Source organism: Pelobates fuscus, chromosome 6, assembly GCF_036172605.1.
Source record: "Pelobates fuscus isolate aPelFus1 chromosome 6, aPelFus1.pri, whole genome shotgun sequence".
Lineage (NCBI taxonomy): Eukaryota > Metazoa > Chordata > Amphibia > Anura > Pelobatidae > Pelobates > Pelobates fuscus.
In genome coordinates, this window is record NC_086322.1 from 1363017 (window position 1) to 1390068 (window position 27052).

The following is a 27052-nucleotide window of genomic DNA, read 5'->3' on the forward strand; positions in this document are numbered from 1 at the left end:
AATCCCCTTCTCCAGAAATGCAGATTTAATCCAACCGATCGTCAAAACTCCCGAACGGAGCATACGAACGCGGCAACTCCCGATCAGCAAATCAGTCGAACTCCTTCCACAGCTAGAAATAACGAAAGCGCTGTCCCAATAATAATTCCCCCACAAACGAGACCAAGCTCCGTCTTGAGGGTCAAACAGGAATGTGTTTAATGGGGGCTACCTGCGCGGTATTTATGCAGGTCTCCACAAGGTGGACACTCCTCTAGGGGACCTTGTGGAAGACTGTAAAACATATTGGACAGTAGCCAATCGCAGTGGCTTCAACATAAGCCCTTCCCATCTTACCCATAAATCCTTCTTCTCTATCCCGGAGATAATTGGGAAGAAACCTAATTATCTCCCAGGATAGAGACAATCGCCATTTTAAAATACAATAAGAAAAATACATAACTGAAGAAATACCGAATAAATATGGTTCATGTAACGTATCCCCAGATAGCCTGGATCTGAGTGCATATTTCTACCGAATAGCGCTCAGATCCGATGTACCTAGTTCAATCGCCATGGAGTCAAAGTCTTTCACAAGTCCTTCGGTATACGAATGACTCCATGGGACGGCTATCTGGGTAAAGTCCATACGAATGTTAGAAACTCCCGAACTGACCGGTGTTCGTACGCCTTGACGAAATAGAAGGTGGGCGGCAACTTCCAGCGGTGTTTGGTAGATAAAGTGTCCGTTTTTAGTTCCATAGGATTTGCACCGAACACTGCTGATCCTCCTCATGTCCCAAAATGGCCGCCGCCTCGTGGTCGGCATACGAACGGCGAACACCCGTACGAATGAAATGGAGAGGTGTCTGCGGTTAACCACAACGTTCTAATTGGGGCCAAGAGGTTAACCAGCAGCACACTCCTCTCCTGGGTGGTGGTCTGTTCGGTAGTTTCAATCGGTATTCCAGAATCACACGAACAGGGGCATACGGACAGGAAATCCAGCGAAAATAAAGGCAAACAGACGAACCAGCAATACAAGTCTATACAGATGGATCTGTCACACAGCTCCCCCCTTGTGGGACACTCCGGCAGACCCGGCTTGACCCTTTGGCGGGTCAACTTGGGGATGACCGGACTAGGAGGTAGTAAGAACGTCGGTTTGCCGAGACAATCCATCTGCATTCCCATTCTGCTTACCGGGTCGGTAGCTAATGGTGAAGTTATATGGTTGTAATGCTAAACTCCACCGCAGCAGTCTACCATTGTCTCCTTAGACCCGGTTAAGCCAGACAAGGGGATTGTGGTCCGTCACAAGAGAAAATTCCTGTCCATACAAATAAGGGCTTAACTTTTTCAATGCCCAGACCAGGGCTAAGCATTCCTTCTCCACTGCCGCATAACTCACTTCTCGGGGTAACAGCTTTCTACTGAGATATGCGACACGGTGCTCTCCTCCATCTTCCCCGACCTGGCTCAGCACAGCCCCCAGTCCATACATGGAAGCATCTGTATGGACGAGAAAACGTTTGTTAGGGACTGGGGCAGCCAGGACAGGGGCATTTACAAGAGCCTGCTTAAGTGCTTGAAACACAGCTTCACAAGCTGGAGACCACAGGACCTGCTTAGGGAGATTTTTCTTTGTCAGGTCAGTCAGGGGTTTAGCAATAGTGCTGTAGTCTGGGACAAAGCGTCTGTAATACCCTGCTATCCCTAGGAAGGCTAACACCTGAGTCTTAGTGATAGGTGTGGGCCAGTTGGCTACTGCCTCTATCTTGGCTGGCTCCGGTCTCTGGCTCCCACACCCCACTCTGTGACCCAGTTATTGCACTTCAGCCATGCCTGAATGGCACTTTTCTGGCTTCAATGTCAGGCCAGCAGCCTGAATTTTGTCCAGTACTACCCCTACATGCACCAGGTGTTCCTCCCAGGACCCACTGTAGATCGCAATGTCATCCAGGTATGCACAAGCAAATTCCAGGAATCCATGGAGAAGCCTATCCACCATACGCTGGAAGGTAGCCGGGGCATTCTTCATCCCAAATGGCATGACCTTAAATTGGTACAAGCCAAATGGGGTGACGAAGGCCGACTTAGGGATAGCATCCTCGGCAAGGGGAATCTGCCAGTAGCCTTTACACAGGTCTATGGTGGTCAGATAGCGTTCCCTGGCAATGCGATCTAATAATTCGTCTACAACAAAAAAATACATTATACACACTCTGAACCTATAATGGGCACACAGTGACTAAAACATAATCGGGGACCTACATAAAGTGTCCGTCCCTAGTAATGGAGACTACGGTCACATTATGCATTTCATTATCTAATAGATAGAACTAACATAAATACTAATTTGATTTAGAGCTTTAAATTAATGGCTTTAAATGATTAACTAGGTAAAATAAAGATTCCTTACCGTCACTGTGTCATAGCACAAGGCCCCATTAATGCTTCCCGTGCCATAGGAAATAGACACTAGCTGATTGGTTGGCTTGTACGTGCGCGACAAATGTGAGTTAAATCTGTGGTGATTTGCTGAAAAAGAAGAGGCTCTTAAAACCACCGTGTCACCTTGATTTTCCTTTACTTCAATTAGACTGAAAGTAATATTTTGGACAAACTAGACTTATCTTCAACTAACCCTGCTATATTATGGAGATATTCTTATTTATTTATTTATAAAATATTTTACCAGGAAAGATACATTGAGATTTCTCTTGTTTTCAAGTATGTCCTGGGTCCACAAAACATTGCATTGATAAAATAGGGTACAATAAAATACAAAAACAATATAAATATACAATATAGATAGAGAAAGATACTCAAAAAGCTGGAGTAATCCAGACTGGCTGAGTATAGTACTGGAAAAAATAATAAATGAATGGGTAGGTAGATAATCAACCATACAATATAGGTACTGAGTAATCTGAATTAAGTAATAGATATTAACTAAACCTAGTGTAATCCAGCCATAATGGCTCACCTCCAGATAGATCCAGTGATACCTTGGTACCTATTCGCTCCAGAAATACCCACTGGGTACTGACTTTATTAGGCAATTAGGTACGGTCAAGTCCAGTGGTTAGAGCGTGTAGAATAGGTGTCTGTCAGGCGGCTGACCTAGGTATCTGGAATAGGTCACTGAAAAAGTCTGGGTAATAGTTAGCGCCGAATGGTTACTGATTAACTCCACTATATACCACACCTATGGTAGTATGGTTGTAAGTGACTGGTTAGATCAGAAGCCTGTATCGGCGTCAGGGGTGGCATGCAGCTTCACCACTGTAGATTAACCATTAGCATCTAGGTACACATATAACACTAGAAATAACTGCTAAGTCCCTGTAACGTTACTCTTGTAGTAGTCACAAGATCTACTGGGATGTGTACTGCATGCTTGTCAAGATAACCCCATAGTACTTGAGGAAAAATCCTCTACAGACTATAATATGTAGAAAACTGTGACCCAGCAAAAGGAGGTGAAAAAAATAGTTAGAGTGACTATATGTGCAGAACCATACTTAGGATGTTGGTTGCCTGCACATAGTGATAGATAGCCCTAGTGAGAAAAAATAGTGAGTGAAAATGAGCCCATAGAGCCCGACGCGCGTTTCGGTGCTTGCTTAGATGCACCTTCGTCAGGGACAACCAACATCCTAAGTATGGTTCTGCACATATAGTCACTCTAACTATTTTTTTCACCTCCTTTTGCTGGGTCACAGTTTTCTACATATTATAGTCTGTAGAGGATTTTTCCTCAAGTACTATGGGGTTATCTGGACAAGCATGCAGTACACATCCCAGTAGATCTTGTGACTACTACAAGAGTAACGTTACAGGGACTTAGCAGTTATTTCTAGTGTTATATGTGTACCTAGATGCTAATGGTTAATCTACAGTGGTGAAGCTGCATGCCACCCCTGACGCCGATACAGGCTTCTGATCTAACCAGTCACTTACAACCATACTACCATAGGTGTGGTATATAGTGGAGTTAATCAGTAACCATTCGGCGCTAACTATTACCCAGACTTTTTCAGTGACCTATTCCAGATACCTAGGTCAGCCGCCTGACAGACACCTATTCTACACGCTCTAACCACTGGACTTGACCGTACCTAATTGCCTAATAAAGTCAGTACCCAGTGGGCATTTCTGGAGCGAATAGGTACCAAGGTATCACTGGATCTATCTGGAGGTGAGCCATTATGGCTGGATTACACGAGGTTTAGTTAATATCTATTACTTAATTCAGATTACTCAGTACCTATATCGTATGGTTGATTATCTACCTACCCATTCATCTATTATTTTTTCCAGTACTATACTCAGCCAGTCTGGATTACTCCAGCTTTTTGAGTATCTTTCTCTATCTTTATTACTAGGGGTCAAGCCCCAGGACACCCCTGGAGTGTCCACTAAGGTGCTGTTCCACCAGTGTAGTGGTTCCAATTTTCTGGACCCATCCTCACAAGTGGAACCTTCCTATTTATTGTTGTTTAAATATACAATATATACAAACTTTAACATAGAACAGGTAGGAAATATATAATCAACCATGACAGGTGCATTCTGTTTTGAGGTATGTAGAGAGGGATCTCTTAAAGGACTTTAAGCTTAGGGAAGATTTAAATTTGTGCGGGAGGTCGTTCCACAAATGCGGTGTTCTGTAGGAGAAGGAGGATCGGGGTGCTTTCTTTTTGTATTGAGGTAAACTAAGTAAAGTGCCGGTACTGGTTCGGAGGTTATAGGAAGTGGGAACAGCCGGGGAAAGCATTGCGTTCAGGTAGGGTGGGAGTTTCCCAGAAAAGCTCTTAAACACAAGGCTGGAAAGATGAAGGGTGCGTCTGGATACCAGCGACAGCCAGTTTAGTTATTTTAGCATGTCACAATGGTGGGTCCTGTAATTACATTGTAGCACAAATCGGCAGAACGAGTTATACAATGTGTTGAGTTTATTAATGTGGGATTGCGATGCAGGTGCATATACTACATCCCCATAATCAATGATTGGCATCAGCATTTGCTGTACGATCTTTTCCTTTACTGAAGGGCTTAGGCAGGATTTGCTTCTGTACAGGGCACCTAGTTTTGGATAAAGTTTAGATGCAAGCTTTTCTATGTGGAGGCCAAAAGATGGGTATGTTGTTAGACCCTAATCTAAGTATTTGAAAGAGTGGACTGCGTTCAGTGTGCTATTTGAATTAGTTTTGATGGATAGGTGGGAATTGTGTAATTTAGGTGCTGTTCCAAAGATCATTGTGACAGTTTTGTTAGTGTTTAGGAAGAGTTTGTTTTTTGCGATCCACTTTTCTAACTCTGTAAACTGGTCTTCTGCCCCTGAAAAAACAGTAGCCAATTTGATAGTTACTGCGCTAAATAATAAAAAAAAAAATTCGAATTTTTGCATCACCCTACATGATATCACATGTCATTATTATCCATCGCCTTACATGATATCACATGTAATTATTATATTATCTATCACCCTATCACAATACATGTCATTATCTATGACCCTATCACCCTATCAGGGCCGTCTTTAATATTGATTGGACCCTGGGCAAAGCATTTGCTTGGGCCCCCTGGTACCCTCTCGCCAGGTGTGCAATCCCGTCCTCCACCCCAACGCAGTGGCAGTCCTAATGTAGAGAGGTGCAAGAATTTTTTTGAGCCTCCCTATCGCACGGGTGATTAAAAGGTAGTTCCCCATCTGTCGTGCAACTCCAGCAATGCATTGACAGCTGGGGCTCTACCATTTACCCATGTTTGAAGGTTTGTATTTAGCACTAAGCGGTTTTTATGTGTTTGAATGTAAACAGGTTTTTGTATGGAATGTATGTGGTGTTGGCGTACTTGCATGCATGTATTTATGTGTAGTGTTGGTTTTTGAATGCAGGGGTGTGTTTACATATAATTTTGGTGTGTGTTTGTACGTAGTGTTGGAGTTTGAATGCCGGGGTGCATTTGTATGTAGTGTTTGTATATGTGCATACGTCTCCGCATTCACACACTCACACACATAGATATTTATACACACACACACACACACTGAAAAACATGCAGACACACCGATATACACACTGGCACACATGTAGATATACAGACACATATACACACATGCAGATACACAGACACACACACAGATACACCGAAACACACAAAGACAGCATACAGATACACACTGATACACATACAGACACACAGATATACAGACACATATAGACAGACAAACTGACACATACATACTGACATATGGATACCGACACATACACTGACAGACATGCTGACACACACACAGACACATACTGAGACATACTGACATACATTCACAGACACACACACAGACAGACATAGTGGCACACACACACAGACATACTAATACCCAGGCAGACATACTGGCACACTGACACACACACACAGACAGACCTACTGACAGACACACACACACAGACCTACTGACAGGCACACAGACAAACTGACACACATACACATACCTACTGACACACACACAGACCTATTGACAGACACAAACACATACCTAGTGACAGACACACACACATACCTAGTGACAGACAGAAACACAGACCTAGTGACAGACAGAAACACAGACCTAGTGACAGACAAGACACACACACACACACACACCTATTGACAGACACAAACACAGACCTAGTGACAGACAGACTGACACACACAGTCCTACTGACAGACATAAACACACACATACTGATGGGCAAACTGTAAATACACATGGGCAAACTGTAAAGCCCCCCTCCAGTTTCCTACCTTCCCTGGGGTTCAGTGTGCTGCCTTGGGTGGTTGGGAGTTGGGGACTGGCTCTCTTTGCTCAGTCCCCCTCCTCGCTGCCTCCTGGCTCAGCCTCCCTCCCGCGCAGGTCATCATCTCTGAGGGAGGAAGTGACTCCCGGACGTCACTTCCTCCCAGGCTGCCGTAAAGCAGGAGGCCCGGTCGTGCTGTTAAACGGCCACAGCATCCGACCGGGCCCGTGCTGAAAAGTGCTCACCGGGTGGCCCTAAGTGTATTGGCCACCCGGTGAGCACCCTTAGAGTATGGGCCCCGGTGCAGCCGCAATACAAGCACCGCGGGCCCATGGGTAGGGAGGGAATTTTTCTTATGCAGGCTATGGGCGGCGGGGCCACGGGGCAGCTGCTTTGGGCCCCCCAGGACTAACTGGGCCCGGGGCAGCTGCCCCGTTTGCCCCGCGTTAAAGACGGCCCTGCACCCTATATGATATCACGTCATTATCTATCGCCTTACATGATGTCACATGTCAGTATTATCCATCGCCTTGCATGATATCACATGTCATTATTATCCATCACCTTACATGATGTCACATGTCTTTATTATCCATCGCCTTACATGATGTCACATGTCATTATTATCCATCGCCTTACATGATGTCACATGTCATTATTATCCATCGCCTTACATGATATCACATGTCAGTATTATCCATCGCCTTACATGATATCACATGTCATTATTATCCATCGCCTTACATGATATCACATGTCATTATTATCTATCTCCTTACATAGAAACATAGAATGTGACGGCAGATAAGAACCATTCGGCCCATCTAGTCTGCCCAGTTTTCTAAATACTTTCATTAGTCCCTGGCCTTATCTTATAGTTAGGATAGCCTTATGCCTATCCCACGCATGCTTAAACTCCTTTACTGTGTTAACCTCTACCACTTCAGCTGGAAGGCTATTCCATGCATCCACTACCCTCTCAGTAAAGTAATACTTCCTGATATTATTTTTAAACCTTTGTCCCTCTAATTTAAGACCATGTCCTCTTGTTGTGGTAGTTTTTCTTCTTTTAAATATAGTCTCCTCCTTTACTGTGTTGATTCCCTTTATGTATTTAAATGTTTCTATCATATCCCCCCTGTCTCGTCTTTCCTCCAAGCTATACATGTTAAGATCCTTTAACCTTTCCTGGTAAGTTTTATCCTGCAATCCATGAACCAGTTTAGTAGCCCTTCTTTGAACTCTCTCTAAGGTATCAATATCCTTCTGAAGATAGGGTCTCCAGTACTGTGTACAGTACTCCAAGTGAGGTCTCACCAGTGTTCTGTACAATGGCATGAGCACTTCCCTCTTTCTACTGCTAATACCTCTCCCTATACAACCAAGCATTCTGCTAGCATTTCCTGCTGCTCTATTATATTGTCTGCCTACCTTTAAGTCATCAGAAATAATCACCCCTAAATCCCTTTCATCAGATGTTGAGGTTAGGACTCTATCAAATATTCTGTACTCTGCCCTTGGGTTTTTACGTCCAAGATGCATTATCTTGCACTTATCCACATTAAATGTCAGTTGCCACAACTCTGACCATTTTTCTAGTTTACCTAAATCATTTTCCATTTGGCTTATCCCTCCTGGAACATCAACCCTGTTACATATCTTAGTATTGATGTGGGATTATTTAAAAAACCTTATTGTACTTGTATTCAATAATTGCACTAACTCCATTTTAACTTTATACTGTGACAATCCTCCATTTTGTCCTCCTAACCTGACTTCTTCAATCCTCCATTTTGTCCTCATGACCTAACTTGTTCATTTTAAAACTACCTTACATGACAGAATTTCCCAGCACATCTAATACAATAGAACAAAGACTGTATTTTCTATAAAGACATGATTAACACAGGAATTGCTGACTTTTCCTTAGATTTGCAACATAGTATAGTTTGAAGGCCATGAGAACACAGTAGTAATGAAATGTTCTATTCATAAGAGACCTTGCACCTGGCCACGAGGCCTGAGATCACCGACCGTGTAAAATGACGCTCAAGACCCCTTGTCCCCCACCCGTGTCCAGAACAATCCCACCTCTTGGTGGGTGGGCACGGGACTAACCACTTAGTTTTTGAGCCAATTAATAATATTGATAGGTGGACATTAATCCCGACACTTAACAATTAATCCAATTAATGATGTTTATTTGCTGATATTCTAATAATCAATGATGACTGTAGCGGAGAGCTGATCTTTCACAGCTATTCTCCACTTTAGATCCAGGGAGGCTCAGGAACAAGTCATTAGTAAATCCACAGCAAAGTTTCTAGCAGGTAAAAAGGTATAGCGATATCCCCACAGCACTCCCAATAACTGGACGACACACAGTTTCAGGAGTAGTACTGACAATCGTTTATTCCAAGGTTTCTTATAAAGCCTGCTCCCATGCAAGGGAGGGGACTACAGCAATTATGACAGTAACCAATACCATTCTTGTTACCCCCCACACATCTCCTCCCCTCAGCGTGAGTCATAATCCCCTTAAGTTGTACAGTAGTTTACCCCAAACTTGGATGTACCCCTAAACCATCATATATCTTAAATATCAGGGTACCGCTGGGTAGCCCTGATCTGGGTGAATATAATATCCAAAATTCACCCAGATCGGACCAGGGGTTCGGTAGTTACAGGCAGGTGAAGTTTGACCGACCGCACACGAGTTGGTATCCGAAAAGGGTTCCATGAGAATGGGCCCTGCGGTCGGTCTCCGTTCGGCAGTTAAAATAGACATTTACAATTGCCATCCACATTTACATTCACCTAGATAGTGATTCCCTCATTCGGTACTTTATTACTACCGAATGGGGATTCGTTATGTTTCTCCGTTCGGCAGTTACGGAGCTCTGGAGGTCTCAGCGGTGTTTGGTTGTCTGAGTGTCCGATTTGAGTTCCAGGCACTCGACGACCAAACACCGCTGGGCTTTTCATGCGTAAGATGGCCGCCGCCACGTGTACGCATGCCGAATGGCGGCCACCCAGATACAATGTTAATGAGCCGGTTAACTTGCGGTTTGGAAAGAATGTGAACCTTAATTGCTGGCACACTTCTCTCCGGGGTGGCCCCTCCGTTCGGTAGTTTCCATAAGTATATAGTACGGATGGAAACTACCGAATACCATATAATTCACATAATAAACAGACGAACAGCAATTTCAACATAGGGAAAAATTATACGAACACAGTCATACAGGCATTTTGAAGGACAGGCTTACTGCATTCCGCTACACTGCTCCCCCTTGCCCACAAGCCGGCATACACAGTCTGATCCCACACGGATCGGCTTGGGGATGACCGGGGTGCTCACGGATCATTTCTCCAGATCAGTTTGTCGCGACAACCCGTCGGCGTTTCCATTTTGCTTACCCGGGCGGTATTGAATGTTAAAGTCAAAAGGCTGCAGCGCCAAACTCCAGCGCAGCAGCCTGGCATTGTCCCCAGCCACCCGGTTCAGCCAGACTAACGGGTTGTGATCCGTGAGCAGCGAAAAAGCCTGTCCATACAAATAGGGTTGCAATTTCTTCAAGGCCCACACCACTGCCAGGCATTCTTTCTCGATGGCGGCGTAGCTTACTTCCCGGGGTAAAAGTTTGCGACTGATGTAAGCCACGGGGTGTTCTCCGCCATCGGCCCCGACTTGGCTCAGTACTGCCCCCAATCCAAACATAGAAGCGTCTGTGTGGACAAGAAAACGTTTAGTTGGATTGGGAGCGGCCAAGACAGGGGCATTAACAAGCGCATGTTTCAAGTTTTGGAATGCCTGCTCACACTCCGGGGTCCAGGTTACTTGGCGGGGAAGGTTTTTACGGGTCAGGTCAGTGAGGGGTTTGGCCAGGGCACTATAATTGGGGACAAACTTCCGGTAATACCCTGCTGTCCCTAAGAAGGCTAACACCTGGGTTTTAGTTGTCGGGGTAGGCCACTGGGATACCGCCTCTACTTTGGCGGGTTCCGGCTTCTGCTTACCACAGCCCACTCGGTGGCCCAGGTACTGTACCTCGGCCATCCCAATACTACATTTAGCTGGTTTTAGGGTCAAACCAGCCTCCCTGATCCTGTCTAGGACCGCTCCTATATGGGCCAAGTGTTCCTGCCAGGTATCGCTAAATATGGCAATATCATCGAGATATGCGCAGGTATAGTCTTGGAACCCATCTAGGAGGCGGTCCACCATCCGCTGGAAGGTAGCCGGCGCGTTTTTCATCCCAAACGGCATGACCTTAAATTGGTACAGGCCGAATGGGGTGACAAAGGCGGACTTGGGGATGGCGTCCGGGGCCAGGGGAATCTGCCAATACCCTTTGCACAGATCAATCGTGGTAAGGTATTGCCCCCTGGCCATCCGGTCTAGTAACTCATCTATCCTAGGCATCGGGTATGCGTCGGATACGGTCTTCTCATTCAGTCTCCTGTAGTCCACGCAAAAGCGGGTCGTGCCGTCCCGCTTTGGTACGAGGACCACTGGAGATGCCCAGGGACTATCTGAGGGCTCAATTACTCCTAACTGTATCATCTCCTCAATCTCTTTGCGCATATTCTCCCGGACCGCTTCAGGGATGCGGTACGGGGTCTGGCGCATGGGAAGTTGACCTGGGGTGTCTACTCGGTGGGTAGCCAGAGGGGTGTATCCAGGTACATTAGAAAAGGTTTCCTGCTTTTCCTGCAGTAGCTGTTGTACCTCGATACGCTCCTGTGGGCTCAACCGATCCCCCAATACAACTGCTCCTAAATCCCCAGCCAGCTGTCCGTCTTCTAACAGATCGGGGAGGGGTAGGCTGTCGCTCTCTTCAGAGGTGGGGGCGCAGATCGCTGTCACCTCCTCTGAACGTTCCTGGTAAGGTTTCAGCATGTTCACATGGATCATGCGTCGCCCCCCATTCCCTGCGCAGTGGCCAATTATATACGTGGTGTCACATCGTTGTTCTACCACTCTATAAGGGCCTTGCCAGGCAGCCTGTAGCTTATCGTGTCGAACAGGTTTTAAAATTAAAACTTTCTGTCCGACCTGAAAGCTGCGGTCCCTGGCGCCTCTATCGTACCAGGTGCGCTGCCGCGTCTGAGCTGCCTGTAGGTTTTCCTTTACCGTCTTGGTGAGTGCTTCCAGGCGATCTCGGAGGGCCAACACATATGGTACAATAGGGGTACCGTCCACGCTACGGTCTCCCTCCCAGTGCTCTCTAATCAAGTCTCTGGTACAGTGCGGTAGGCTCTCCTCCCGAATAGCAGCTCAAAAGGGGAAAATCCTGTAGATTCCTGCGGCACTTCCCTGTAAGCAAACAGTAAGTGCGGCAGGAATTTTTCCCAGTCTCGGTGAGTCTCTGCGAAGGTTCGGAGCATTTGCTTTAAGGTGCCATTGAACCGTTCGCAGAGCCCATTAGTCTGGGGGTGGTACGGAGCACTAATTATAGGCTTAATTTTACAGAACTTCCAGAGTTGTTGGGTAACTTCTGCCGTGAACTGAGTGCCCTGATCCGAGATGATCTCAGCGCCTCAGCCACCGTCTCTGCATGTATATTAGTTAAAGCTACCGCCTCGGGGTAGCGAGTGGCATAGTCCACTACAGTCAGGATGTATCGTTTGCCCGAGGGGCTGGGTTTCCTGAAAGGACCTACAATATCTACGGCAACCCTATGAAAGGGTTCCTCAATTATGGGTAGGGGGTGCAGCTTCGCCTTACGCTTATCCCCCCTCTTTCCCACCCTCTGGCACGTGTCGCAGGTATTACAGTACCTGCGTACCTCCTGGCTAATCCCTGGCCAAAAGAAACTCTGGGTCAATCGATATCTGGTACGGCTGACCCCCAAATGTCCGGATAGCGGAATATCGTGCGCTATCCGGAGTAATTCGGTTCGGTACCTCTGAGGTACCACCAGCTGTCTTGTGGTAATGGGGTCTGACCCATCTATCTGTTTACTTGATTCCCGGTATAATAACTGTCGGTCCCATACAAATCTTTCCCCCTCCGCCCCCGGTTGGATAGAGGTGACCTTGTCTCGGTATACCTGTAAGGTGGGGTCAGTGACTACCTCGGCTACAAACTCGTCAGGAGGGGCCCAAGGGATACAGTCTAGGGAAGGGGAGGAATCTCTTACCTGGACCTCCGGCAGTGCGTTGTTTTGTTGGGTGCGGGCCTGTTGCCTGGTGACTACTGGGTGTGCTTCTTCAGTAGTTTGTGGTTCAAATGCGGAGGTGAGTTTGCCCAGATCATTCCCCAGGACCACCTCAGCAGGTAATTGCGGCATTAGTCCCACTTCCACATTCCCGTACCCCGCACCCCAATGCAAATGTACCCTGGCTGTGTCTAGCCGATACACGGCTCCCCCGGCAACCCTGACAGCCACAGTCTTATTCAGTTTGGCCTTATCTGAAACCAAATGGCTTTGCACCAGGGTGATGGTGGCTCCTGAGTCTCTGAGCCCCTGCATAGGCTTCCCTTCCAGATATACGGTTTGCCTATGGTGCTGGCGGTTATCCGCCTGTGCCTGTAAGGGGTTGGCCTCATGCAGCACTTCCCACTGTTCCACAGTCGTGACTGGAACGGCAGAGCTGTAGGGAAGTGGTACCTCATCCTGGTAATGATGTGCTGCTGCTCTCGGTGGTGGTGGTGGGGGCCCTGGTCGGATCCAGGTGTTGCGTTCCCTGGACTGCGGACAATCTCGCTGGTAATGTCCCCACCTCTGGCATCGATGGCATTGCACAGAAGCAGGTGTGCGGTATCTCGGCTGCGCTGCTGCTGGTGCTGGTGGAGGAAGGGATCTTGGTGGGGGTTGAGGGTTAGGAGAAAATGAATTTACCCCTAGTGGCCGCATGGCCGGTTTGTTACCCACTGTCTTGGTTTGTCTGCGAGCATCCATAAAGTCATCTGCCTTTTTGGCAGCCTCGGTGAGGGTGGTGGGGTTACGGTCCCTCACCCATTCCTGCAGTTCTGAGGATATCCCCTCATAAAACTGCTCCAACAGCAGCATTTGTAATAAGTCCTCCATGGACCTCGCTTTACTCGACTGTATCCACCCAAGGGCTGCCCTTTCTAGTCGGCAAGCCCACTCTGCATGTGAATCTTTGTCCACCTTTTTCAATTCCCTGAAACGTCTCCGGTATGCCTCTGGTGTTATTGCATACCGGGCCAGGATAATCTCTTTCACCCGGCTATAGTTCCTAATTTCCACATCTGGTACAGTGCGGTAGGCTTCCGCTGCCCTTCCTGACAGCCGTCCTGCTAATATGGGTACCCACTCTTCCCTTGGTATATTATGCAGTGTACATAGTCTCTCAAAGTCCTGGAGGAAGGCATCTATATCCTCCTCTGCTTCCACATACGTTTTAAAAGCTTGGTAGGGAATTTTGGGCTTACCCTCTTGTGCCACAGCTCCTGCGGTACCTCTTTCTGGTGTTTGTGGTCTCCTGTTTCTCTTTACAAATTCCTGCACCTCTGTCATGGTTTTAGAGATGATCTCTGTGGGTGGGTTTTCCCCATAGAAGGCCAGTCTGTATTGTAATTGCCTTTGGAACTCTTCCTGTTCTGTTTCAGGTCTTTGTTCCGTGGCCTGGACCTCCTCTGCTCTGTATTCTGCCATTACTTCGGTGATAAGCGTTGCTTTGGATTTGCTGCTGGCAGAAACACCTTTTGCTTCCAGAAGGTCTTTCAAGGTGGTTCTTTTTAGCGTAGAAAGGTCAATCTCCATTAATCCTTGTTCCTCTGTGAGTCTGGATCCCAGCGCTGCCAACCAATGTAGCGGAGAGCTGATCTTTCACAGCTATTCTCCACTTTAGATCCAGGGAGGCTCAGGAACAAGTCATTAGTAAATCCACAGCAAAGTTTCTAGCAGGTAAAAAGGTATAGCGATATCCCCACAGCACTCCCAATAACTGGACGACACACAGTTTCAGGAGTAGTACTGACAATCGTTTATTCCAAGGTTTCTTATAAAGCCTGCTCCCATGCAAGGGAGGGGACTACAGCAATTATGACAGTAACCAATACCATTCTTGTTACCCCCCACACATCTCCTCCCCTCAGCGTGAGTCATAATCCCCTTAAGTTGTACAGTAGTTTACCCCAAACTTGGATGTACCCCTAAACCATCATATATCTTAAATATCAGGGTACCGCTGGGTAGCCCTGATCTGGGTGAATATAATATCCAAAATTCACCCAGATCGGACCAGGGGTTCGGTAGTTACAGGCAGGTGAAGTTTGACCGACCGCACACGAGTTGGTATCCGAAAAGGGTTCCATGAGAATGGGCCCTGCGGTCGGTCTCCGTTCGGCAGTTAAAATAGACATTTACAATTGCCATCCACATTTACATTCACCTAGATAGTGATTCCCTCATTCGGTACTTTATTACTACCGAATGGGGATTCGTTATGTTTCTCCGTTCGGCAGTTACGGAGCTCTGGAGGTCTCAGCGGTGTTTGGTTGTCTGAGTGTCCGATTTGAGTTCCAGGCACTCGACGACCAAACACCGCTGGGCTTTTCATGCGTAAGATGGCCGCCGCCACGTGTACGCATGCCGAATGGCGGCCACCCAGATACAATGTTAATGAGCCGGTTAACTTGCGGTTTGGAAAGAATGTGAACCTTAATTGCTGGCACACTTCTCTCCGGGGTGGCCCCTCCGTTCGGTAGTTTCCATAAGTATATAGTACGGATGGAAACTACCGAATACCATATAATTCACATAATAAACAGACGAACAGCAATTTCAACATAGGGAAAAATTATACGAACACAGTCATACAGGCATTTTGAAGGACAGGCTTACTGCATTCCGCTACAATGACGTAAAATGTCTCTTAAAAGGACCTGCGCGTCCGCTTTTTAATCACTTGCCAATAAATTTTCTCGAAGTTATTTTAACCTGAACCTTGTGTGTCAGACTTAATTACTTCAGCGTATATACGCAATTTATTTTATTGATTCGGACAGGAACAGATAGACATTTAAACATTTTGGTTTACTGCTAAAAAGTACCATAACAACTTGGCGCCCAACGTGGGGCATCGGGCTATGTCCGGCCGGTGAGCCGTCCTAAGGAAGACAAGGGTGGACGGAGGAATCCAGGGGGAAGGAAAGGAGACTGATCACCTCCAGGTACACGGTAGAGACTTCTGCAGAGCCACCGGTATGTTCCGGCCCCTTTGATTGACCCGTCCACGTGTCTGTGACTGCTTCCCGGGAGGACATCAAAGACAGGTAATATCTTGCCCGGTGTCTCGTTACTCACTTGTTTACCTGCATTTTAGTCTATCTGTTGCCTGGGTGTGTTTGAATTGTTTGCCAGTTTCCCCATTTTGAGATAAAGGGGGGGTGGACCTGCAGGGGATTTGCCTGGGGTTCTGTCTTGCTTGTTTTCCCCTTTTTGGGATAAAGGGGGGTGGACCTGAGGGGACTTGCCTGGGTCTTCGGTTTGTCTGTTTATCTGTTTGTATTTTACCCCTTTTGGGATAAAGGGGGGTGGACCTGTGGATGCGTTCCTGGGGGTCTTCTGTTACCTGTTTTACTCCTTTTAGGAACCACGGTGCTGTGGTTGTAGGGAAAAAGGGGGGTTGACCTGTGGATGCGTTCCTGGGGGTCTTCTTTGCCTGTTTACCTCTTTTAGGAGCCTCGTGGCTGTGGCTGTAAGGAAAAAGGGGATTGTTGGAACTGTGGATTTTGTGTAGACTCATAATTTCCTGTGATCCTTCTGGTGACACTTTGAGAGCCCAGCTAGCCTCATTGTGCACGTGGTAACCCACAGTTTCGAGTACTGGGGCTAGTGGAATTCCAAGTTTGGTAACCACTGTCCCGAGTGCCGAGGCTGGGGGGATTCCAGTTTTGGTAAACCTCAGCTTCGGCTGGGGGGATTCCAGTTTTCTTTTGGTAACCACAGCCCTGAGCGCTGGGGCTGGTGGAATTCCAGTTTTCTGTTTATTTGTGGTAGGGGACTTAGTCTTGTGGCAGGGGACTCTGTTTCCTGGGGGGATTCAAGTAGGCATTGCTTGTTTTCCGCATCACGTGGTAGTGAGACTTATAAGTGGGTTTTATAGGGGCACTACGGGAGTGAGGATAGAGGTGGCCACATTCTTGTGGACTGCTGTGCAGAGGGAGGCTGACGGAACTCGGACCGGTGTCAGTTGTTTTCCATGGCCGCTGGTAGTGAGACTTATGAAAGTCATTCTCCGAGCGGAGACACTACGGGGTTGAGGGAGGTGACTTTGGAGTAAGCACACGAGTAAAGGAAAGGAATTACTGTTGATTTCATTTGAACTGTGATGCATGCACTGTATTTCAACTGTATTGTTGTCTTGTTTGTTTAATGAGGAGTCTCATGAACTCCTGTGTCTGTCTCTAAGGATTTTTCCTTGCCTTTCATCTTTTCTACACTTTCTATATTATTATACTATCCACTCCCATTCCTCTTAAAAGAGAAGTGATTGGTCACACACTTCTCACCTCGCTCCAATCCGTGTCTACCACCCCGGGTAGGCGGATTCAGTGACTGGTCTACGTTTTGGGAAGACGCACCTGAGAAAGTCCCACGATTCTCGGGTGGCAGTCGAGCATTGTAGACGTTCCTGTTCAATTTTCCTTCTCTCTCTCTATATCTAGGACGCTGGTATAGGGGTAAAGGGACTATGGGACAGGATTTAGATAAGCCCAGCAAGGGCTGGTTAGCATGTGATTTAGTAGAGAACAGAGAGGGTGAAGAGATGGTTAAAGGTGTTGAAAAGATTGCAAAAGTATGTAAAATTGCTGTACCGACATGTGGAAGATTGCAACCAGAAAGTTGGCGCAAGTTACTAGCAGAAATGAAAGGCAAGCTTACAGATAATGGTTTATTAAAGACTGCCGAAGCATGGTACAGAGTAGCGAAGGCTATTCAGTTAGAAGGTTGGGTTGAAGAAGAGATAAATCACAAAGGTGTGAAATTGTTTGTGTATCATAAAAATTGTGTTGCTGGGGTTTTCCCTCAGCCAGCGCCCCAAAATGGCGCCCAGGGGATGTCTATCCCCAAGGTTCAGTCAACAATAGGTGATAGCCAGCTGACTACGTTCCCCGCTCCCAATCCTCCCGAATCCCATCCCATCACCTCCCCTGTCTGCCCGGTCCTGAATTCTGATGGATCTTTCTTTACCCCTTCCCCTTCTCTAACGGTCCCATCATCCTCAGCCATCCCCACGCTCCCTTCCATGCCTAATCCTAACATCTCATCTGCCACCTCCTCCCTGCAATCCCTCTCTATGGTTAATCCCCTTCCATCAGCACCCGCTCAACTAACTACCCCTCCCTCCCTTGCTACGACTCCTCTTTCTGCATCCATCCCTACTAATCCCGTCCTGTCTCCTCCCATAACCAGCTCCACCCCAGTCCAATATCCTACCTCCTTAACCGTACCTGCCCACCCTACTCTTTTGCCCTCCCCTGCCTGGCCCTACCCCTTCCCATATCCCATGGCCCTGCCCTACCCCGGTTACCCTCCCTTTCCCCAAGCCACTCCCCAGGTTCCGGTCATGCCCAGACCGGCCCAGTCTGCCCCGGAAGTGCCCATATCAAATATGGCCGCCGCTTCTTCCCTTAATCCTGAAGCAACTCCTTTCCCCGCCTCCAATATGGCGGCCCCCAGTTCAGCCCTGATGCCGGTAATCCCCGGTGACTACCTATCCCCAGGTTATGACTCGCTAGCCACCCCTGCATCTGGGGCTCATTCCCAACCACCGATCCTTTCACCTCACGCGGGCCCTGCACCGCGTAGAAGAGCCAATATCATAGAATTCGATGATGACGAGGAGGACAGGGTGTCCCATGTCTCATCGGAGCTTGCTGCGGGAGCCCCAACTCATCGTTCTATCGATGATCCCTTCGGCCACAAGGGTCGGGGAGAACGGGCCCCTCCTAAGTATGTTGCTTTTAACCCCACTCAAGCTAGTGCTCTGATGAAATCACTCCCTGACCCAGAAAAACAGCCTATGCCCTTCTACCGAGGGATAGTTCAAATTCAAAAGACTTATTCAGCCGCATGGCGTGATCTACTGAGCATTTGTGCTATTAAAGCAGGGGATGCATATTGGCCAAGCATGGCCCGACACCTCAGTACAGATCTGCTCAACAGTGATGTTGACTACCCCTCTGGAGTAACTTTTTGCACCCAATTAAGAAAATGGGCTAAGGACAAACTTGCAGATCAGGCTGCTGGCCTTACTGATGTTATTCAAGATAAAGGAGAATCAGTGGAAAGGTTTCATGCAAGACTGTATCAAATGTTTACAGATTTGGGGTTTGATCTTACTGACAAGATTCATTCACAAATGCTGTCAGGTGCGTTTGTCCAAGGTGTTAAAGACTCTATACGCAAGGGAATCATTGCTGCACGCCCTGAATATAAGGTTGTTCCCCTGGATACCCTACTTTTAGTTGCTAGAGGTTTGGAATCCGCTCAGACCCCAAGAAGACCCACTTCAGCTCCTCTCATGGTATCCCGCTCCACCCCAGTCCCAAGAGGTACTAGACCGGAGGAGGGGGGACATTGTTTTAATTGTGGAGCCAAGGGGCACTTTAGAAGTGACTGTCCAGAACCAAAAAAGGAGCCAAGGGAGCCCAGAAAGCCCTCCAAACCTGCCCCGGCTCCCAAAGCCACCAAACAGGTTCCGATAATTGAGGAACCGGATGATTAGGAAATTGGCAAGCCTGTGTCTGTAACCCCTGTAATGGCAGTGTCTACAGGGGATAAGGGGGGGCCACTTGCCACAGTGACTTTGCCCATTGAAGGCCACCCTACCACCTTTCTAGTTGACACAGGTGCAGCCCGTAGTGTTCTGCGAGAACAAGACCTGCCAGACCCATCATTTCTGTCAAATATTGATGTTTCTTGTGTTGGAGTAGATGGCCAGCCAAGACATAGCCCTTTAACAACTCCATTACGAGTTGGCTCTAGCCTGCTTGCTCGTTTTGTGGTATCCTCCACATGCCCAATTAACCTGTTAGGTGCTGATGTTCTCTCACGCCTGCAAGCATCCATCACCTTCACCCCGGATGGGCAGGTAGAAATGTCCACACCTCTATCTGAATCAGACACCTCAGCCTTGTGCTCCTTGCCTCTAATGCTGCATTTAGAAAAGCCCCGGGAGAAAGCAGCAGAATTAAGGTCCAATTTCCCAGAGGCATTAAAAACACAGGTGCCCGCCAAGTTATGGTCCTCAGGCCCAGAGGACATAGGTCACCTAAATGTTCCCCCTGTGGTGGTAAAGCTGATTCCAGGAGCTAAATTACCAAGAAAACCACAATATCCATTAAAACCAGCACAGGCTGCTGCCATTTCTACCCACATCAAGGCACTCTTGGAGAAGGGTGCCCTGGTAAAATGTAAATCTGAATGCAACACCCCATTATTCCCTGTGAAAAAGAAAACTCCAAAAGGTGAGCCAGAGAAGTACAGGATGGTTCAGGATCTCCGTGCTGTCAATGAAGCTACCGTCCTGGACACCCCTCTTGTACCAAATCCCCATACTCTGCTCTCTGGAGTCCCACCATCTGCAAAATTTTTCACAGTCATCGACCTAGCAAATGCTTTTTTCAGTGTCCCACTGGACCCATCCTGCCAATACCTGTTTGCTTTCACCCATGAGATGCAACAGTATACCTGGACTGTCATGCCCCAAGGGGCACAAAATTCACCAAGTCAATTTGCAAAGGCCATGGCCACCATCCTTGACCCATGGCAAGCTGAGCACCCAGAAGTTGTTCTGCTCCAGTATGTGGATGATTTGCTGCTCTGTGGAGATGATATACCCACTACTGAAAAGTGCTCAATTAGTCTGCTTTGTTATTTGGCAGAACAAGGATGCAAAGCTTCGCTCATCAAGCTACAGTTCTGCAAACCCTCAGTAATTTTCCTTGGACATTGCCTATCTCAAGGTACCAGACATCTTACCCGGGACCGGGTGAGAGCTGTACTGGATATTCCAACTCCAAGGACTTCAAAATCTCTCCATGCCTTCCTAGGCCTCATTTCCTACTGCAGAGCATGGATCCCAGAAGCCTCCCTGCTCATGCAACCTCTCTATGACACACTTAAGTCTGACCCTTTCTGTTTGACTAATGAAGCTCTGGACAATTTCAATGCTCTCAAACGTGCCATTGCTTCTGCTCCTGCCTTGGGCCTACCTGACTACTCAAAACCTTTCAAATTATTTGTCTCTGAAAGACAAGGCCACGCAACAGGAGTTCTCACCCAAACTAATGACTTAAGAGGCCGCCAGAGGCCTATTGGATATTTCTCATGTCAACTGGACATTGTGGCCAGAGGGACTCCTTCCTGTCTCAGGGCTGTTTTTGCTGCAAGAGAGCTCATAGAAAGAACCTCAGACCTGGTCCTTGGCCACCCTCTGGTTGTTTTGGCCCCTCATGATATTTCTGCCATCATCAACCAAGTCCAGCTCAAGCGCGTGTCTCCAGCCCGACACCTACGCCTCCAGTGCCATCTTCTTCTACCTGACAATATTTCCATCCAAAGATGTCAAGTTCTTAACCCATCCACTCTTCTTCCACTCCCTGAGGGGGGTATCTATTATGGATTTATCACAGATGAAACCTACATCTACCTGCTTTGTGGATGTATCAAGAAAGTCATGCATCCACATTTGACATTTTATGAAGATGAGAAGCCTCTCTGTAAAGGCCCAGATTACGCCTTCTGTACCATGTGGTACAAACCAAACATTACTCCCGAACCTTGCTATGAAGATGAGCTTTACCACTGGACTGATGTGAAGCTCACTGCTCAAGATTTCTATTGTGACTCTGAAGGCAATAGCATGGTCTTGGTCCAACTACCTCAACAACTTAACTACCTCTACCGCCATTGGGATACTGCTATCCCACATATTCCTGTCACCAAATTGAAGACAAGGTCATGGAATGATCTTGGGCCCATGGCAAAGTTATGGGCCACCATGGATGAAGAACAACTACAGGAAAATGGTATTGTCAAATACCCAACAACTGACCTTCTGGAAGCATGGCCACGCCACTTCCTAGAAAAGGAATTTCAAGATCTGGTCATAGTGAATGATTATGACCCCGAAACACCTCATGACTGTTTTGAACAGATGAAAATGGAGACAGTGCACCTACCAACTGTGCACGAGAATCCATTACTAGATCCAGATTTTACCCTGTTTGTGGACGGCTCAAGATATGCTGATGAAGAAGGAAGATATCATACAGGATATGCCGTAACCACAACAGATGAAGTTATCAAATCATCATCCTTACCGCCAGCAATGTCTGCGCAAGAAGCTGAATTACAGGCTCTGACTTCAGCATGCAAAATTTCCGAAGGAAAACGTGCCAACATCTATACAGATTCAAGATATGCTCTGGGTGTGGCACATGACTTCGGCCTAATTTGGAAGACAAGAGGATTTCTTACCACCGCCGGTACACCAGTCAAGCATAGTACTGCAATCAAAGAGCTAATGGATGCCCTCCTACTCCCTAAAGAAGTGGCCGTTTTGAAGGTAAAGGCCCATGGGAAATTGGATACAGATGAAGCAAAGGGCAACCATTTGGCTGATCAGGCTGCTAAGCTAGCAGCCAGGGATCTGCAGGAAGTGGATGAAGAAGTGTCCGGACAAGAAGAAGAAGAAGAAGTCCCCATTTTTGCTCTGCAAACTCTTCCTACTGATTTGTGAATTTTGCGAGAACAACAAGCTGCAGTCACTCCTGAAGAAATCCAGAAATGGAAAAAGAAAGGAGCTGTCCAAAAAGACGGAGTATATTACAACAACTTCAAATTCTGTCTTCCAAAAAATTTATATCCAGCAGTTGTCCAATGGGCACATGGGCCTGCACACCTGTCAAAGGAATTGATGGCCGCCCTCATACAGAAGTATTATGAAGCACCCGGAATCACAACATTGATCAGCAGCTTCTGTAAGGCCTGTGTCATTTGTGCAAAATGCAATCCAGGAAGACCAATCAAGGTGCCTGCAAAACACCTGGCAAAGCCCATGTACCCCTTCCAGCGAATTCAAATTGACCACATCCAAATGCCCAAGAGTGGGCCCCATGAATATGCACTAGTCATAGTGGACATGTTCTCAGGATGGCCAGAGGCCTACCCAGTGGCCAATATCACTGCAAAAACAACCGCAAGACGCCTACTTACAGAGATAGTATGTAGGTTTGGACTCCCAGAAGTCATTGAAAGTGATCAAGGCCCAGCCTTCACAGCAACAGTGACTAAAGAAATTTGGACTGCTCTAGGGGTGACCCTAGCCTTCCACACCCCTTACCACCCACAAAGTAGTGGTAAAGTAGAGCGCATGAATGGCACTCTAAAAGCCAGAATGTTAAAAATGTCACAAGAAACAAAGATGCCCTGGCCAGAAAGCCTGTCAATAGCTTTATTTAGTGTTAGGCACACACCTAGAGGGAAGCATTCACTGTCCCCATATGAAATTCTATTTGGGACAGCACCCAGACTAGGTTGTTATTATCCGCAGCAGTTACAGCTCCAATCAGATGTTTTAGTAGATTATGTAACTGAACTTGCAAGTGCCTTGAACAAAATACATGCCCAAGTTTTCTCTTCAATTCCAGATCCCGATTTGGATACAGGTACCCATAACCTGCTTCCCGGAGATTGGGTTCTGGTCAAGAAGTTTGTGCGGAAAAACACCCTGGAACCCAGATTTGACGGTCCATTCCAAGTTCTCCTGATTACCGCAACCTCCGTCAAACTGGCCGGCAGGCCAAATTGGATCCACGCTTCCCACTGCAAGAAATCTCCAGCCCCCGAGGAAGCAGATACCGCACAAGCATGTACCTCTGGTACACCTTCTCCCTAATCAGCCTTATAAAGGCCCAACAAGTAGCCATCACCAAAGATATTAGTGGGTATACCTTCTGGTACAATTCATCATGCACCCATGTGGCTACTTACACCTTTGACTATTGTGACATTGTAGAATGCCCGTTCCCCACATCACAAATCCAGAGTATTTACAGAGATATCCCTCATTCAAAAGACCCATATGTTTGTGTAGTTGACAAGCAATGGGGGCACAATTGTAATCATTGGGGGGCGGCGGGATGGAATGCCGGGCCTGCCTGGGGTTACAAACCAAAAAGTGCCTTATCTAAAGTAGATGATCAAGGTAGATCCCTTCTCCAGAGAATGACTTTGAGAAAGCCTGGGGGGGTACACCAATGAAATTAATCCTTAACATTGAGCATCCAAGCCCAACGGATGCAGACCAGTATGTGATGGGAATGTATTGGAAAAAGGGTTCCTACCGTAAATTAGGGCATTTCTTCTTAAAAGATATGTGCAACTCTTCTGAGTGGCAAGGGGCCACCCATATGGTCCCTAACCCATTAAAACCTCATATCCAGACCTTTCAAGACATGATGGCCATTGCTAACCCCACCTTTGAAGATACCATGGCCGCTGAAACAGGTTTTAATGATGTAAATTTATGGTTAGAATGGATGAAATATAATGCTAATAAGCATAATAAGACTGCATGCTATGTGTGTGGTGGTGCCCGGCCTCACCTGGGTACTGTACCTCTAATCCTGCCAGTAGATGTAGAGGAATGTGTTTTAAGCCTTTTTGCCTATCACTATGATTTTAACAGGTCCATATGTATTGCATGGACAAAGGAGTATCCTCTCCTAACCAAGGATGTCAAACCCCCAGATGGTATTACCGTGTATAAAGGTAATTACACTTGTTATGCTAATTATGATGGAATTGGTAAATTCTTGGGTAACTTCTCTAAGGGGTATTGTGCTACCTACAGGAGTGTCTCTATGAACTTGTTGCAGTTTCACACCAGGTCATTAGGGGATATCTACTGGTTGTGTGGGGATTTACAGAATGGACAAGGAATGGTGGGGGGAGTGTACTTTGGCTAAAGCTATTATGCCTATACATATCATCTCTGACACACACCTCGTCACCCATGAGTCCAGGCACACTAAGGTTAAGCGTGACGCCCCAGTGAAAGGAAGTTTTGATCCTCATGTTTATATTGATGCTATTGGGGTGCCTAGGGGGGTGCCCAATGAATTTAAAGCAAGAGATGAAGTTGCTGCAGGATTTGAATCACTTTTTGCCATAGTTACCACAAACAAGAATTTAAATTGGATAAATTACATTTATTATAATCAACAGCGTTTTGTTAATTATACCAGAGACGCCCTCCAGGGATTGGCCGAACAATTGCAGGCCACATCCCAAATGGCTTTTCAGAATAGAATGGCCCTAGATATGATCTTAGCCGAAAAAGGAGGGGTTTGTAAAATTTTGCCCGACACCTTGACATGTTGTACCTATATCCCAGAAAACACAGGCCCTAATGGTAAAGTTACATTAGCCATAGAGAAATTAAATGACCTGTCTATAGAGTTGAAAATGAATTCTGGGATACAAGATCCCTGGGAAAGATGGTTTGGTTGGATGACAGGATGGCAAAAGGCTTTAATGCATATTGGTATGGCTATACTAATTTTTCTTTTTATCTTTGCTCTTCTCTTTTGTTGTATCCTCCCATGTCTGAGAAAATCCCTCATGAAGACTGTTGACCAAGCGGCACCCACTTTCACCCATCTCGAAGTTGATGACCAAGATTTCCAAGACATCAACTCACCCTGTCTGCCGTTGCAAACAATCCCTTTTGTTGATAAAGTGCAGGAATTCTAGGAAGGGACTAGCTCAGGGACAGCATCTGTCAGTGAATGGTAAAGGCCCCGTGTGGAGAAGTGGTGGGTTAGCTGCCATGGGATACCCGTGGGTGTGAAGTGTTCGAGAGCCATACTGACGGATGAGTTAGCCTATTAGGGTCAGATCTAGGGACAGTCTTGCACTTTGCATTAACACCTAGCTAGCGGCCACGGGGTTTCTGTGCCTTTGGGTTAACACGTCTTCCTGGTACTAACTTAATAAAGTTTTATCTCTTAGAATCTAACATTTCATAGGGGGGACTGATGTGGGATTATTTAAAAAACCTTATTGTACTTGTATTCAATAATTGCACTAACTCCATTTTAACTTTATACTGTGACAATCCTCCATTTTGTCCTCCTAACCTGACTTCTTCAATCCTCCATTTTGTCCTCATGACCTAACTTGTTCATTTTAAAACTACCTTACATGACAGAATTTCCCAGCACATCTAATACAATAGAACAAAGACTGTATTTTCTATAAAGACATGATTAACACAGGAATTGCTGACTTTTCCTTAGATTTGCAACATAGTATAGTTTGAAGGCCATGAGAACACAGTAGTAATGAAATGTTCTATTCATAAGAGACCTTGCACCTGGCCACGAGGCCTGAGATCACCGACCGTGTAAAATGACGCTCAAGACCCCTTGTCCCCCACCCGTGTCCAGAACAATCCCACCTCTTGGTGGGTGGACACGGGACTAACCACTTAGTTTTTGAGCCAATTAATAATATTGATAGGTGGACATTAATCCCGACACTTAACAATTAATCCAATTAATGATGTTTATTTGCTGATATTCTAATAATCAATGATGACGTAAAATGTCTCTTAAAAGGACCTGCGCGTCCGCTTTTTAATCACTTGCCAATAAATTTTCTCGAAGTTATTTTAACCTGAACCTTGTGTGTCAGACTTAATTACTTCAGCGTATATACGCAATTTATTTTATTGATTCGGACAGGAACAGATAGACATTTAAACATTTTGGTTTACTGCTAAAAAGTACCATAACAGTATCATCCGCAAAAAGACACACCTTACCATCAAGACATTCTGCAATATCACTAATACAAATATTAAAGAGAATGGGTCCAAGTACAGATCCCTGAGGTACCCCACTGGTGTTTATGCCAGTCAATAAATTGTAAAGCTGCCCTAATCTTATTGAAATTGGCTTTTTTTAAATTATACGTTTTAGTATACCCCACGTGCTTTTGCTTTTTTGAGTTTATTGTTGTAGCGCAGCTGCAATATTAAAATCAATATCTCCGCTGGTAGACTGTAAGGACATCCAAGAGAAGCACAGCTCAGCAATGCAATCTCAATTTCCCAATAACCGGACGATACACAGTTTTGGGATTTTTATTCAACCACGGCTGACTATTATGCAACTCCACATGCAAAGTGTTTCTTTAACAATATTCCAGAGGTTTTCCAATGGTGGACCTTGCTGATTGCCAGGGGACAAAGTAACATTTCTCAGACTCCTTCTCTGTACCTGGGAGATAATT

General features: G+C 46.5%; 1 pseudogene; it reads right to left on the reverse strand.

Moving 5' to 3' along the window:
• The window catches only part of LOC134615244 (pepsin A-3-like), a 135990-nt pseudogene that overhangs the window by 74113 nt on the left and 34825 nt on the right, over positions 1–27052 (reverse strand).